General features: G+C 27.8%; 1 protein-coding gene across 1 annotated transcript in view; it reads right to left on the reverse strand.

Annotated features, from left to right (window-relative positions):
• Nucleotides 1-18,370, reverse strand: part of LOC125823662 (uncharacterized) — a 608,951-nt gene that overhangs the window by 14,052 nt on the left and 576,529 nt on the right. The window lies entirely within an intron of this gene.

Below are 18,370 nucleotides of genomic sequence, written 5' to 3' on the forward strand. Positions count from 1 at the left end.
AGCGAGATCTGGGAGAGGGGAGAGAGGGGAACGAAAATATATGTATATATACAATTTTCACGCATTTTATACATTTGCGTTTTTGTATAAAGTGAGAGAGGCGAGTGAGAGAGCGAGATCTGGGAGAAGGGAGAGAGGGGAACGAAAATATATGTATATATACAATTTTCTCTCGCTTTATACAAACACAAACGCACTTTATACACTTGTGTTTGTATAAAAAACGAGAGAGGCGAGGGAGAGAACGAGAGTGGCGAGCGAGATTCACCAGGAGAGAGGTGAAATAGCAACAGTTTGCTATGAGGTACAATTAAATCAAACTATATTTATAGTATTTAATTTGAATTAATAGTTTGCTATTATATACAATTTTTCCCAATTTAAATTAATGTAAGTGTAGTATTTAAATTTAAGTTTTTTTTTAAAAATAAATTAAATTTAAGCATTCAATAGAAAAAGTAACAAACCAATAAAATATTGAAGTCTAATAATTCGATATAAACTTGAACAAACATTTTTTTAATAGAAACATTTTTATAGTTACAAACCAATAAAATATTGGCTAGTCGTGTCTCAAGCACTCCTCATATTTACTTCACGAAGGGAAAAAAAATGCATTTGTTGTCTGTATTCTGCATTTTTTTTTCTTTTCAAATACTTTTTGGGTCCCAAATTTATGTGATATAGTGTGATTGAATAAGAAAATATAAGAAATATGGAAGACTTTGTAGTGTTTTCAAATTATCCTTAAAAACGTATATTTTTGTGGACTTTTTGTTAAATAAGTGAAATTCAATATGAGAAAAATGTTGATGTTTTCATTGATATTCACAAATAAGAAATATATCATTCTTTTTGAAACTTACCAGAAATAAAAGTCTGTCATATAAATTGAGATAAAGAAATAACAATCAATTGACAAAGTAAAATAAATCTAAGATTTTCCGTTTAGTATAATGATAGGCACTATCAAAGTGGATTGAGATCTCTTTATTCCTAATCGGATATTTTAAGTTCGAGTCATGAAATAAAAAAGGCCATTTGACATAAACAATACTCTCTTTGTCCACTTTTAATTGTCATGTTGCATTTTACGAAAGTCAATTTGACTAATTTTCAAAGTTAAATTAGATTACATTAATTCGATATTTTAAGCAAAAAAAAATATATATATTAAAAAACTATACGAAAAGTACTATAAATTCCAATTTTTTGCATATCAATACGATGAAAAAATACATCATAAAATATTAGTCAAAGTTATTATCATTTGACTCTAAAAAAGGAAAATATGACAAATAAATGTGGACGGAAGTAATATATATTACCCTCATAATTACCATTTATAGTAATAGAATGTAGTTTACCATTTATAACATTTTTGACTTCCCCCATCCCTCTTCTCTTCTTTTTTTTCTCTTTTTCCCTCTCTCCTTCTTCTCTTTTTTTTTTTCTCTCCTTCTTCTCTTTTTTTTTCTCTGTTCATCTTTCTCTATGTTCATAATTTCAATGCATGTGGTGAATATATAATTAAAATATTTTTAATATAAATATATTATAAGTATATTATTCTTGAATTTCAAACATTTCGATACTATTTAAATTAGTTTATATTTTTGAATTTATAGTAATGTATAATATCGAATTCGAATTGTATTATAACTATAGCTTATATTTATACAATTTTAATACATACTTTTCAGAGCTTCACCTCTTTTTTTTTTGGTAAATCACCACCACCAGACTATCAATTATTTATATTTAATACAATTTTGATACAACTTTAATACAATTTTTTAGAGCTTCACCTAATATATAACTAAAATATTTTTAATACAAATATTATATAAGTATTATATGTGAATATCAAACATTCTGGTACTATTTAAATTAGTTTACATTGTTAAAAATGTATTATATTTGTTCTGCAATAATAATACGATTTTGATACAACTTTACTACAATTTTGATACAACTTTACTACAATTTTGATACAACTTTAATACAATTTTGACACAACTTTAATACAATTTTGATACAACTCTTATACAGTTTTAATACAACTTTAATAAAATTTTAATACAATTTTAATATAACTTTAATACAATTTTGACACAACTTTAATACAATTTTAATACTATTATAATAGAGATTTATATCAAATGATTATTAAAGCTAAAACTATGTCATATATGATAATAAAAAATAAACACTTAAAAGTATAATTAATCAAATAAAATATATTATTTAAGTAAAAATCACAATAAAAAAACTTATAGAAGAAAGTACTTTATCTCCTTATTGACCTTTTCCCACACGAATCAAGATTAGTTTGCTCAATGAATTTCGAGTACGGGCCGATATTAAAAAAATATTCTCCCTTCGTCTCGTCTTTTTAGTCGTCTAAAAATAATGTCACCTCACTATAATTAGAAACAATTTAATTTTAAAATTCTCTTTATATCTTTAATGAAATTATTTACAATCACACAAATATCTAATAATTATTTCAGACTACAAATCTCAAAAGTCTTCCTTCTTTTCTTAAATACCGTGTCAAATCAAAGGGTGCCACATCAAATTTGACCGTAATTTTTTCATATGTCTTTTAATTGTTTTGCATTGTCAAAATTATTTTGACTTATAGAGTACTTTTTATGTAGTTTACAAATATATAAATTTCATTTCAAAAAAATTGAAGATTTCACGCACAAATTAACCATCAAACTTAAATTATTTGACTCTCAAAAAACAAATTAAAAAGTGTCACATAAATTGTGATTGAGGGAGTATATATATAATGATAGACTACTATGCATAAACAGTCTAATTAGTCACCAATAAAGACCAACCTATTAATACACATTTAAAAGTGGTGTAGATTGTTTTGCCTTTTAGCTTGAAAAGAGAATGTTGAGAGTGTTGTATCTCAGTTAGTCACATCAAGCATTAATACTTCCCTATGCATTATTTAAACTTTCAAATAATAACCTAATTGATGGCATAAACTAGTATACTAGTTATGGGAAACTTCCTAGCTCTTTTTCTTTGAGTTCAATAAAAGTCACAACATTTCCACTATTTGAAACAAGTTGTATCCTTTTATTTAGTTGAGTTATTGATCACAAACTACATTAGGGCATGTCCAAAAAAAAATTCTTGTCCCATCAATCAACTTTTAAGCAAATGCATTAGCTTGAGATAAGTATTTCATTTTCATAGGTCCACCTTAGGGTTATTGATATGTTTTGATAGATCTTATCTTTGATTTCTCTTGCTATCAAGATAAGGAGTTAACACTTGTCTGCCACTCTTTAGCTTATTAGTGGGACATCTTTGTTAATACACATAAATTATAATGGAACTCACTATTATATCTTGTACAGTACATTCTTTGAGAATTCTTATGCTACTAACAAATAAAAGAAAGTAACAAAAAGGTTGATTGCTTAGTGTGGTTTTATTTATTGTATATCTTCCAAATATTTATTTGGGAGATAAAAAGGATCTTGAGGAATTATAAGATAATTAATTGTATGAATGATAAAAAATACATCTAAAGTATTTTTATTTTTTGAGTTTCATATATACCTAAATTAGTAAGTGTGCGAGTTTTCTATCTGAAATCACTACATCAAAAATGATCTTCAGCGGCAATTAATTAATGACAATAGCTTAATTGCCACTGAAAATGTATTTTTAGCGGCATTTAACACTCTTTGTAAATGATCCTAAAGCCTATTGCGACACTGGATCCAATGACAATTAACTAATGCTGGTAACGATTTTATCACTCTTTGTTAATGTGTATATTTATTGTCGCTAAAGATTATTTTTGTTGTAGTGACTATCAACAAATGTTCATCAAAACTAGGGATGGCAATTGGGGGATTGGGTTAATTTTGGGCGGGTCAAAATGAATCAAGACCCAACCTAACCCAAATTTTTTTTGGTCAAAATGGATTGGGTCAAAACGGGTTAGGTAACGGATTAGTAACAGGTCATAACCCAATCGTCCATTTTTTACTAAGTTGTAATAACTTTATTTGTTATTTTATAAGTTTTTCGTACCTAATAAAATTATTTTTTTCTTTATTATAACTATATATAACGTAACATATAAAATAAAATAAAAAGTTTTAAAAAAATATTTTGACAAGATTTCTCAAAAATCAATTTGGGTTACATATCAATCCATTTTTAACGGGTTAAAATGAGTTGGATTGAAATGAATTAATTAAACTAACAAATGGGCGGGTCAATAACCAACCCAAACCTAAATGAATTGGGTTGGATTGGGTTTTGATTTTACCACTCCTAATCGAAACACACCTCGATGGTTATAACTAAATCAAGTGTCTGCATACAATCGCTTCTAGACGTGTGACAACTCAATTTTTTCATTAAATTTCGTCCACCTGACATATGTAATAACAACTATACACTATAACAAAAATAACTTTTAACGGCAATTAAAATACATATTAACAAAGAATGCTTAAGTTTTTAATGACATTAGTTAATTGTCATTGGATCCAGCTTTAGTCTTTAGAGATATTTACAAATAGTGCTAATTATCACTTACATATTTAGAAGCAATTAAGTTATTGTCGTTAATTAATTGACGTAAAAAATATTTTTGGCATAGTGATATGAGTTGTTCCATTAACTTTTTTAACAAACATCAATTTAATTAATTCCTTTTAAATCCTATGTTCATTCTTCTTTAGTTCTTTATCATTATTTCTCAACCATTTTCTTCTTGTGCAAGGGCTAATCAAATTGTCTTCTTTATTTTTGCCCTCTTCCTCTTTTTTCATTGGTCATATTTTCTTTTTATTTCTACAAAATGAGGGTGAATGTCTTTTACAAATGTGAAAGCCCCACAATGATAAGAACATCAACAAGAAATAGTCATCTGGAATGTCTTTATGCAGCACATTCCACACAAACACACAAAAAAAGACTAATAAAAGAGAGTTTAAGTAAATAATGTGTTAGTCAAAATCACCTTTTCAATCGATAAAAAGTCTTAAATTTTAAACAAAATATTAACCTTTGTAACTTTTAACCTAACAATTTACTTAGTATTTACCTCGATATTAGTCGAAGTGTATTTTGATAAACATTTGGTGATAGTTCAGGTAAAAAACTCGCACACATAATTAGTTCAAGTATGAAACTCGAAAAATCGCCATAGAAGAATTATTTATCCACGTGCAGTACCACTTCACAATTATTTATTTATTTTGAAAAAAGAATGTAGTACATGCACCATAAGATATTAGTCGATGTGTATTTTGATAAACATTTGTGATAGTTCGAACAAAAAAACTCGTACACCAATAATCCTATGAAACTCAGAAATTTAAAATACTTCAAGTGTATTTTTAACCATTCACTCTAATTAATTATACAAAATGATGGCCTATTATTAAGCAGTGTAGAACTCCAAAATTAATGTAAATATAGAAAAAGCAATATTAAAAATCAGACGGTAACATATATCTAAGTAGCATTATTTGGGAAATCTTGACTATATTGCGAAGCTTCAATGTGAAATTAGTGGACTCCACATATTCAAATTCTTGAAGAGAAAAAGTCTTTTTGTACCATTTGCATTTTTCACTATAATTTAAAATTACCCTGACACTGAACCTCGTTATCGTCCGTATTTTTCCAATTAACTTTATTAAAAATTTGAATAGATCCACATACACATTGGTTGACAAGACTTTTTCCTAGTGACTCGGTAATACTATATCAAAATTGCTCAATTTGGAATAATACGAAGGTCAATCTAACCTTTTTTTCACTTCATCATAATTCAGTAAAGAATATATGTGTACATATATCATAACAACAACAACATATTCAGAGCAATTTAATTCCGTCAATTTTTTTAAACAATTGCACTGCATGCATGTAGATGTTGTCACGTGAAAGTAATGTTGCATGGATGGGGACATGATTAATCAGATGCTTTTTTTCTGATCAAACTAGCTAGTGTTTGATTTCTATATATATGTCCTTTTTTTTGTAAAGTAGTAATAAAGTATGGTGTATGTTCATTGAAAGACATAAAAGTGGGGTTAATATCCCACATGGAAGATAAAGTTTTGCTGTTTTCAATTAACTTAAAACAGTACACGGATGGCAATAATGAATGGCTGGCAAACATTATATTATAATTTATACATACTAATAATTAATATTACCCTCCATGTCTATTACCACAAATTAATATTTGAAATAGAGAAAGGGCACATGATATGAATGTTATTTCAGGGTGCACTATGACCCTACCATAATGAATTTCAAAATGTACGTATGCATGTATGTCAAAGTAGCAAAATTTAAGTTTAATAGTTGAATTCTTTGAAAATATCACGAGTTCAGAATTCTTAAATCAAAATGGTAATAGTGGAAAATAAATTATAACTTTTCGGTATGTCATCTTCAATAATTCACTTAATATGGACTAGAGGGAGTACTATTTAAAAGATTATTTATCTTGATAATAATTTGCATGTATTTGACTCATAATAAAGTCTTCTTATTTTCACAATCTCACATAAAATAGAACAAATGAAATATTTTTTAGAGTTTTTCACATATATAAACTTACAGTGTTAGAGGGAAAATGATGGGTTATAAGGTCCACTTTATCAATACTCCAAATATGTCCCACTATGCCTTGTTGCGTGTTGGATTTATCTATATTTTGTTGTACCTTATACTATATATCTTCATGTATAAATAGAAGGCTAGCTCCTTTGGATGTTGATTAATTAATTATTGAGAGTTTGGTTAGAGAGATCAAATATAAATGATGATGAGGGTGCTGAGATTTTCAAAGTTAAAAAGAATGGTGAAACAATTAAAGGGGAAGCTCTATATTATGAGGATTTGTATAACTATGCTTTTGTGTTGGGACAAGTACTACTCTTAGAATCTATATTAATCACTTATCATGAAGGTTCAATTTAATTCATAGATTTCTTGCTTTCAATTTTGCTTTTTGCTTTTTTCATCATTATGTAAATGGCTTTTTTCTTGTCTTTTTCAATTTATACTTAACCCTTTTTTAGTTTTCCTTAGAGTGTTCTGTAATATATTTTTCCTTTTGTTTTCTCTTATTTGTATTATTAGTATTAAATAGATTGTTCATAATCAACAATTCTAATTTTGTAATAGTAATTATATATCTTCATCATTTTTCTATATCGATTCATTTAGCAGTAGGTAGGATCATTAATATTAAGATCTAATATTGTGTTGTAGAGTTAATTGATAAGTATTATGTGCAGCATGAATGCATAATTGTATCATTGTACCACCAACAGATGTAGTTCAGTGAATGGTATTGTTCCTCTCTTAATAAAGGTCTCGAGTTCGAGCCCTAGATATGTAAAAAAAATCCTTCATCTCCTCAAATAGAGCCCTAAGCAATACGAATTCAAAAGAATGCATAATTGTAGGCATAATTAGCTAGGATTAAGTACTATTAATGAAGTGTCTAAATATATGCATGCATGCATTCATTTTCTCAATAATTTTTTTTTATTAAGGATTTACACTTTTATTTACTTAATTATATGTTTTATAATAAAAAAATTGAATTAGATTGATAAACCATTCAATATTGAAATGGTATGGTGATCAAGGGGTGGAGGGGATTTCAAAGAGGTCATATTTAATCAAATGAAAGGTGGACAATGCATGATTTCTAAGGAGGGAGGAGGCAAATGGAAAATGAATTTGTATTATCTCAAAAGAATCCATATATATCCCTTCCATGAATTTCCTTATTATGGGAAATTGTTAAATTGTGTGTGAAAATTGTCTCATTTAAATCTGATTCTTTTTTCATAAATCAAGCAAGCAATATTTTTTCGATAATGGGTGGTATGATGCGAAACTACAATCTCTTGCTTGCTCATGTAAGAGTATATGTGTAAATATCTCATATAAAATCAAATCGTTATAAAGAGCACACATTTTTCTTAATTAATTTGTTTTCAAGTCTATTTACAACCTTTTGGAATGCTTATTCCAACCAACTATGACAAGATGATGGCTAAGGGAACATTGTACTTTTCATCATTTTGCAAGAAATCAAATTAAAGTTCATGCATACTGATATTATTTGGGGTCCTTTCACATCTTTTCCCTACAGTATAAATATTATCTTTAGAATAATTTAAAGAATCTTTCATTATTATCCATCCCCAACTAAGAACTATAGCTATTTGTATTAATAAATATCTCCACAACACCACAGTAAAAAAGGCATTTAGTGACAATAATTTTTCTTTTAATAGTACTAATATTTATCGCCATAAGAACATTTGGCGATACTAATTGAGTTGCCATTGTATGCATATAAAGTCGCTAAAATCTTTAACAATATTTATATTAATTGGTGTGGTCATGGTATAACCATATTTATTATTATTGTTGGTATACTGCAATATATATATATATATATATATATATATATATATATATATATATATATTGTAAGTGACAAAATGGGCTTGTGCAGTATTGAAATAGTAGACAACTAGGGAGACAAGCTGTTCACTCTGCTTAATCTCTCCCAAAACCAGTGGGACCCTTACAAACTGACACACACCCAATTAGCAAACGACATCTGTCACTAGCTACCTCAATTTTATTTATTTATTTTTTTGTTGTCTTTACAAAAGTTCCCACTATATATCTTGGCTATCAAAGAATCATTGTTATTTTTCTCCATTTATTTCTTGAATATCCAAAGAGTTCAAACTTTTTCAAGTATCATTTTTCTTACTTGTTTTTTTGTTAGTTCTAACTCCGATCCATTCAACTTGTTTGGGATTGAAGCGTGTAAATAACATAATTCTATATGATCATGGCAAGGGACATAGTACTATTGCCAAGAAAATGTAAGTTTAGGTCATGGCAAAGATGTAGTAGGTACATTCAAGAACAAAGAACAAGGATTTATATCATTTGGAGATGCTCAGTGACTCTTCTTCTTTGGAATGACAAAATGATTGAGCATTTTGATGATGAAGAGACATCAATCTAACATATATATTATGGTAATTAAATCTTTCTAGTATAATTTATCCATCTTCTTGTGAAAAGGTTAAGTGTGTGTACCAGCAAGTGAAACTAAAGAGCATGTATACTATTTATCATTATATATCATGTCATATCTTATGTATAGTTTAAGTTCATTACATGGCCAGCAGTTGCAATCGCGATCCAATGATTAGTTGTCAGGTTTGATAGAACTCAATATTAGCGATCCTATAATATGTATATATGTAGAAAAAACAAGTACTAATAAATATTGTAGATGTATGATAAATCGACTCTTTCTTCTTAAACTCACTGTTTAAATTTTGGATATTCTATTTGGCCACCTCTATTTATCATGTACCTACCCTCTTTTTTTTTTTCAAAAAAGTTTAACAGATATCCAAATTATAGGTAACTTTAGAAGAATATTCTATTTGGTCGCTCCTATTTAACATGTACCTACTTTTTTTTAAAATACTTCAATATAACTTCAGAAAAAAATGTTTCTACTATATTGTTTTTGTCTTCCACCTCTTTTTTTTTTTGGAACAAAACGATAGAAATATATATTACTATTACTTAGCATCAGTACAAGAGAGTGGAAAAGCATGACTATTATTAGTATATTGTGAGGAGGGTAGGGTTGATTACAATATTTAATAATAGGGGGATATACGCCTAGCAAAAAAAGTTCCGACTTTGTCTGCTTGTAGCTTTCCTACCGTAAACAAAGGAAGAACTACCGGCCATAACAAAACGGAGTTTGTCATCTCTAACTTAGTACCCTCCTTAGCTAAGATATCTGCCACTTGATTCTCTTCACGATTGTTATACTGCACAAGAGGTTCCCCAATTACCAGATTAGATCCCTGCAATCAGATAATATGTTAGTATAGGACAGGTGATCCTTCATAGTTGTTGGACAATAACATTTTTCAATTTTTTCACAATTAAAGTATAATATTTTGAAGAAGTTGTCTTGAATTTTGAATATGAATAATAATTTTAAATCAAAATGAGTGTTGTTGAAAAAAGTGGAAAATCATCATTGTTGCATAATAGTTTGTTATTGTTTTAACAAATTGACGATCGAATTGTGTATTCTTTATGAAATATGGAACTTATATATGTCTGAAGCGGCCTTACCAAAGCTACAACTTTTAGTGAAAAATGTTCAAAGTTAGCAAGTCAAATACAAACTTTTACAATATCAATTCCATATATGTGAAGTGGTGCAAAGTAAGCATATTTGGAAAAAAATAATAATTCAACTTCGAGTATATAGCTCCCAAAAGCAAATATTTATACACCAAATCAACTATTTTTTCTTTTAAAAATAATATTATTTAACCTTTTTCAAAATTTTTATCTTTTTACTTAGTTGGTGATTTGAACCCATTAATTTTAAAATCGAGGTACTAGAAGATACTTTCTTACCTTAGCAACCCTCATTTTTTTTTTTTTTAAAAAAGAACATTATTTTGTTAGTGGCCTAGTGGGTATGGCTATTCCTCTGAACAAATTTTGAAAGACATAATTATTAAATTTTTGGGTGATTAAAATTGTATTTAGTTTTAAATTTTCCAGTTATTGACCAAAATGATGTATAAATTAGAATGGGAAAAAGGACAAATATACCCCTGAACTATATATCGTAAATGGTATGCATATACCCTCTGTCATACTTTTAGGACATTGGTGCCCCTGCCATCCAAAATCTAGAGCATATATATATATGCCCTTCACTCTAACGAAAGACAAATAGGGACATAATCTTATCCGTCGATCCAATATTTAATAAATGTCGGATCGATGGATAAGATTATGAAATGTGTATGTCCGTTAGTATAAAGGATATATATGCTCTAGTTTTTGGACGGCAAGGGCACCAATGTCCCAAAAGTATGACGAAGAGTATATGCATACCATTTACGATAGTTCGAAGGTATATTTTTCTTTTTTCCCAATTAACTATAGGTTTCATATTATGACTTGTTACAAAACAAATCAATTACTAATCTAAATACTGTTTATTTCAATATAAATAATGTATTTTTCGTTTAGGGAATTTAAAGTTTAAACTACAAATAAAAATCAAAAATATAATTTTCATTCCTAAAGGATCAACATAATTATATAGTACCAGAACATTATTATATGCCTCGCAACAACTAATAATATAACGAGTGTTTACACTTTTCAGTGACCCCGTCACATCTTAATATACTATTAAATAAAAATACGATAAATTGATTTTTAAAAAAGTGATCCATTTTTATCGATAAAAAAACTAATCAATTCGATCGATAATTGATGTCAATCAATCGAATTTGATTGGAATTTTTGTGTGTCAAAGATCGAGAAAATAAAAAATTGATGGAGTCAATCATTTAAATATTCCACCAAATTACGTTTAGGAGAACCGACTGGATTCAATCGATATTTTGATCAAAATTTCAATTAAACAATAGAACAACATAAATATATAGTACCACAACATTTGTATATGCCTTGCAACAACTAATAATATAACGAGTGTTTACACTTCCGATCACATCTTATATACTACTAAATAAATATATGATAAATCGATTTTTTTTTAAAAAGTGATCCATTTTTTATCGACCAAAAAATTGATCAATTCAATCGATTTGATGTCAATCAACGAATTCGATTGAATTTTTTTTGGTGTCAAAGATCGAGAAAATTAAAAATCAATGGAGTCAATCATTTAAATATTCCATCAAATTACTTTTAGGAGAACTGACTGAATTCAATCGATATTTTGATCAAAACTCCAATCAAACAATATAATCCTTCTTCCCTCAAGAGTATATTTGAGATGTCGAATTTAATTTGTAAGAACATTTTGCGCATTAATGACCAATGACAAAGTTTAAATGAAAAAAACAAATAAACTAGACAACGTGTTTTTCAAGATTATATTTATTTTTGCATCACGTTTCTTAATTAAAAAATAATCTCCATATATATTCTTTAGCACCCCCAAAAAATAAATTTTGTGTACACTTCATAATTAGTCAGCAAAACAGACTGAAATTTTGTTTTTGTTCAAAATAGATGATACACGTATATATATAATATTTCATTGAAAGTGATTTTTTTTTTTGTTTTTGTAGTTGATGTTTGAAAAATAATATTTATTTAGATATAAGTTAATTTCTCTTGAAAAAAAAAGTTAAGAGGATTTGTGAGTAAAAATGATCATTTCACTTTAATACTACTCGAATAAATTTTCAATATTTAACAAGTTATTTAATTACTGACATTCAATATTTGCAAATATATACTTTCAATATATAAAATCAATATAAATAATGAACTTCAATTTGCAAATATTCTGACATTATTTATGGACAAAAAAAAAACACCAATAAATTCAACCGGTTAGGTGGAAAATTGTATGAAATAGCAAACTATTAATTCAAATTAAATGTTATAGCCATAGTTTATTTTATTTGTAATTCGCAGCAAATATCCCATTTTTTTGCCATCTAGTTCGGTATACAATTAGTCATTTTCGGTATACAATTATTCATTCGGTATACAAATGTATAAAATGTGTTTGTGTTTGTATAAAACAAGAGAAAAGTGTATATACAAATACAAATACATATATTTTCGTCCTATGCACTTATAATTATACAAATACAGTACAAATTACAATGTATAAATGAATTTATACAAAACTGAACAATTTGTATAAAATTAGATGTATCTAGCGAATTATACAAATCAAAAGCTCCATAACAAACATAAAATTTGCTATGGAGCGCAATTATGCAAACTATAGCTGTAACATACAAATATGATTTTTATGTTTGTTATATGTGAAAGTTATTCTTAAAAGTAAAACAAAGTCTGATAAAACATTACAGTCTACTATAATGGTATGCCATCAATGGGTGTGGTAAAATAAAATAAAAACTCCATACTTAGTCAGAGTTTTTTAGATTTGAGTTTTTGGAATGAATTTCTTTTAATAGGGAGCACTAAAACATCGCAGAGTGAATCTTCTATGGTAAAAGCCAAATTAGTCGGATCAATAATGCTTGAGCATTGAATGGTAATAATCTATATATCAAGAGAGCAAAAACATCCTGTTTTGATATTGATATAACCCATGTCCACTTTTTAAAAATATTTGCTCATATATGTACTCTAGACATGCCGTGTTTGAAGTTACACTTGAAAAATTAATATGATCAAATTGCATCAAAGTGAAGTTCAGACATTTCTGCTTGAAGTTCAGATAAAAATAGTTGGACTTCAGTTATTTTTACTTGAACTTCAAACATATATGCATCTATGCATGACTTTGGACATAAATAATTAAAGTCATGCAAAAACGATTAAACTTTAACCATGTACAACTAAAGCTCAAACAAAAAATGATTGAATGTCGACCATATGTGCATGAACTTCAATTGTCGTTATATTATAGTTAGCAACAATGATAAATATGAGTATTTACAACTAACTTGCTATCTAAATATTGCTAAAGACTTTAACGACTCTGATTTCAAGTCGGTCAGATTTTTCACCAACAAGGAGCTAGTCAAGGACCCAACAGTCTAATACGTACAATCTCAGATATATGTGTGGATATATGAGCTTTTGGAGTTGCTATGATTTTGCCTTTTTATTAGTTATGTTTAAAAAGAGAATGTTGTGATTGTAGTGTCTTAGTTAGTCCACATCAAATACATGCATTATTATTAATGTTAATGTGGGAAACTTCCCCCCACTCACTTTGATCTTTTCCTTTGAGTTCAATAAAGTCACTACAAAAATTAAAAACAACTTGTCATTTTAATAACCTGTCACACCTTCAAACAGGATTAAGCGTGAATTAAGGGATAGGTTGTACTTATTATATAAATATTAATTATTGATGGAAAACTCCATAAGAAGAGGGCCAATTTTAATATTAATCTTGTCCCATCAAAGGGACTTTGAGTATGCATTAACTTGAGATAAGTGTACAATTCATTTTAGGTCCACTATTAGGTGTTTGATGTGTTTTTTTAAAGATCTTATCTTTGATTCCTCTTGCCTATAAGATAAGGATCTAACACTTCTCTACCATTCTTTAACATGCTAGTGGGACATATATGTTTTATTTATCAAATTCAAACTTACTAAAATCTTCAATAGTACAATTGATTTTTTTTTTCTTCAAGAGGAAATGTTGCTATTAAAAAGATAAAACACATGCAAAAGAATCAAGTAAAGTTACTCACCCACTTACTACTTATATACAACACCCATCCTTCCTTCCAATTTATGTGGTAGTGTTTGTTTAGGCACAGATTTTATAACAAAAGAAAAATGAGTCAGTTATTAGAGGAATTTTAATTGTTCGATTGGTTGACTATTTGAATTTTCACATTGTTGCTGAGGGTTTGATTTTTCAATTCCCACCTTTACTAGGTTAAATATGATCTTTAGCGGCAATTAATTAGCGACAATAGCTCAATTACTGCTAATTTTAAATAAGTTTTTTTAGAGATTATTAACACTCTTTGTAAATATCTCTAAAGTCTATAACAATATTGGATCTAATGACAAGTAATGTCGATAAATACTTTAGCCCTCTTTTATTAATGTGCATATTTATTGCTGCTAAAAGTTATTTTAATTATAGTGTTAATAGTTCCCTCCCTCATGTCTCTTTGCTCTACCCTTTTTAAAAAGGAAGAAGTCATAATTATAATATTTGTGTGGGCTATAAATTATCTCATTAAACTAAAATAAGAAACTTAATTAAAAGTTAAATGCACTATATCGAGAGATTCAACAAATCTCCAAAGATAATCATATTAAGAAAGTTTGTGCTGAACTCTGTCTAAACAGAATTAACTGTGTATAGTTTGATGGTTAGTTATATATGTTGACTTTCAAAATAAAATAAATACAGAAAAAAAAAATCATCATTCTTATATATTTACTTCGTTTCATTTTACCTGATCTTTATGCCAAAAATAATTTTTTCTTTTTACTTATTTATTTTAACAAATTAAGAGAGATTTATATTTTTTTCAATATTATCCTTATAATTAACTAATTACATAAAGTAATAACAGTCAAACTTAATTTCCAAAAGATAATTAATAAAACAAATCCCAAATAAAAAATTGCATAAAAAATGTCAAATCAACAAAGATCAAGTAAAATGAAACATATGAGTATTACCGTAAATACAACCTAGAAAACATAAGAGTAGAAGGGAGATGTCTTAGAGAGTATGTGACCCTCATGGTGACGAATCAAGATAAATAACTCATAGATTTTTAACATGACAAACTACTAAGATTTAGTGTATCTAAAGGACAAGTCTTTATAGGTCATGTGAAGTTTATTGTTGCATGAATGTTGGCATTCCTGGGGTCGTGGAGGTTCTTCACAATCTATAACTTCTCATTTATATATGTCTCTCATCTATGTGTAAAATATAAAATATATAACTATATAATAAATTAGGAAATTAAAGAAGTAATATAATAATAGTGTTGATGAAAAGACAGACAGTGGGGTTAATTACCCATATGGAAGATAAGATGTACATTAATTAGATACAAATAACTTAAATATAATTGTTAACACGTATGTGTGGACCGTGGCTAAGCTATCGCGGAGTTAGTAGCTCGTATGCAGGTGTGTAATCGAACTCAGTACATTTAGTTCAAATAATATATTTATGTTATTGTGTACGAATATTAAATTTAAAATTCGATTATTATCACATTATTGTAAAATTCAGAATTCATAAACTTGAAATCTTAACTTCATGTCTGCGGGAGGCAATCATGATTATAGTGGCAGACAAAGATTTATCTATTTATGTATGTACTTAGAAGACTTAAACCCGAAAGGGCACGTGACATGGATGTTATCTCAGGGTGCATTGTGACCCTACCCCTACTCTAATACCTAATTAAGTCACATTCTAATTAATATATAATTATGTAGTTAATTAATCAAATCAAAGTCATGTCTTCATGTATAAATAGAAGGTTCATTTGGAGTTTTTGATGAGTAGCTTATTTGGTGCAAGTTTTTTTGTGAAATATTTTTTTTAAAATCAATTAAGAGGAAGATTTATAATAATGATGAGGAAGCAGATGAGATTATCAAAGTTAAGAAGAATGGTGAAACAACAAAAGGGAAAGCTCTACATTATGAGGATTTGCATAACTATGCTTTTGTGTTGGGATAAGTAATTTTAGATTATTATTTTTTACCTTCAATTTTGTTTTATAATGGTGTAAATCACATTTTTTGTTTTGTGGATTTGCATAATTAACTATACTTTTGTGTTAGGACAACTTCTCCTAGAATCTATATTAGGATGATTTAGTTTTTTTAGATTTGTTGGGTTCAATTTTTATTTATTTTCATAATTAGCTATGTAAAAACTGTGTTCTATTTTCTTCTTGATAATTGTAAATTACATTTTGTTACTTGACCTTCTCATTATAAGTCTCTTCCTTTTCTTTTCTTTTTTTTAATTTAATTTGTATAAAAATATTCCGTTCATAACCAACATGTGTGTATATTGGAGTAATTTCCCTGGATAGTCACCCATGTTTGGGAAATTACCTTGGAATATCACTCATGCTTATTTTAGGACCACAATATCACCCAACTTTACCTCTTTTCCTCAAAATATACTTACACAAAAAAAACATTATCTCTCTCCTAATAGGATGCCATGTCACATTATTCCTTTTTCATTATTAACATTTTTTTAAAAAAAAAATTTAGACAACCCATATTACCTAGTAAAAAAAAATTACATAGCCCAAAAATTTCTGTCCTAGTTCTAGGGGATTAGGCGGCAAATCCAAATATGAGCTCCTCCGATTCTTCAAGAAAATATGTGGCTTCCTCCGATTTTTCAAGCGAGATAATGTTTTTATATGGGCACTAATGGGGAATGGCACCTTTTTGTTGAGTCCGCAGTCAAAAGTGCAACTTTTTTTCTTTGAAAAACAAAAACGGCACATCAAAAAAAAATTTAACCAAAAGGGCAAAATCGCTCCTGATGGAGCGATTTTGTTCTGACAAAAATTGACGCCGCTCCGCTAAAAGAAATAAAAATCGCTGCCGATTTTCTCAAAAAAATATTTTTTCTTTAAAATCGCTGCTATAACAGCGTTTTTATATTAAAAAAAAATCCTACCTTGCAGAGAATTTAATAAAAAATTAAAACTGAAGCCAACGATTTTCATAAAAAGCTTTTTTTAAAAAAATCTTTACCCTTTCAGCGATTTAAATGAAAATTTTAAAAAAATTAAAATTGAAAATCGCTACTTCGGTAGCGATTTTTTCTTTAAAAAACTTGTTTTTTTTTTAAATGGCTGTTGCCGGAAATTTATGTAATTTAAAACTTGTTCTTTATGTTTTTTTTAAAAATTCCTTAACAAAAAATCGCTGCTATAGCAGCGATTTCACTTTTAATTTTTTTTATTTATAAAAAAGCTGCTCTAGCAGCGATTTTAAAGAAATAATGATTTTTTTTTTTGAGAAAATCGTTGTCAAATGCAGCGATTTTTATTTCTTTTAACGGAACGGTGTCAATTTTTGTCAGAAGAAAATCGATCCGTCAAGAGGGATTTTGCCCTTTTGGTTAATTTTTTTTTGATGTGCCCTTTTTGTTTTTTGAAGGAAAAAATGACCCTTTTAGCTTCGAACTCCCTTTTTGTTGATATTTTAATTCATTAGAGTAATAAGGTAACCATATTGTCAAACTACAAAGGATATAATGTTTTTAAAGAATTTTAAAAAATGTTAATAATAAAAAAGGAATAATGTGACATGGCATCCTATTAGGAGAGAAATAATATTTTTTTGTGTCAAGTATATTTTGAGGAAAAGAGGTAAAGTTGGGTGATATTGTGATCCTAAAACAAACATAAGTGATATTCCTAGGTAATTTCCCAAACATGAGTGACTATCCAGGGAAATTACTCTGTATATTGCACATATATAATTTATTTATTATTTTACCAAAAAAATAAATTGATTTTATAATTTGGGGGGATGTAATGCATGTAGGTTCTCACTTTATGAGAATGTAACCAAATTGATGAATCATCCTATTGATTAAATGAAGATTTTCAAATAAATAATAATAAAAAAAGTTTAACTTATGTATACCGAACTGTATAGGGTGAAAATAATTTACGACGACATATAATAATCTTAATTTAATAACCTAAAAATGCACTAAATAATTTTCTCTAACTAGTTAAAAAAAATTGATAATGTGAAG

This window comes from Solanum verrucosum, unplaced genomic scaffold, assembly GCF_900185275.1.
Source record: "Solanum verrucosum unplaced genomic scaffold, falcon-dt-bn FXZP01000093.1, whole genome shotgun sequence".
Classification (NCBI taxonomy): Eukaryota; Viridiplantae; Streptophyta; class Magnoliopsida; order Solanales; family Solanaceae; genus Solanum; species Solanum verrucosum.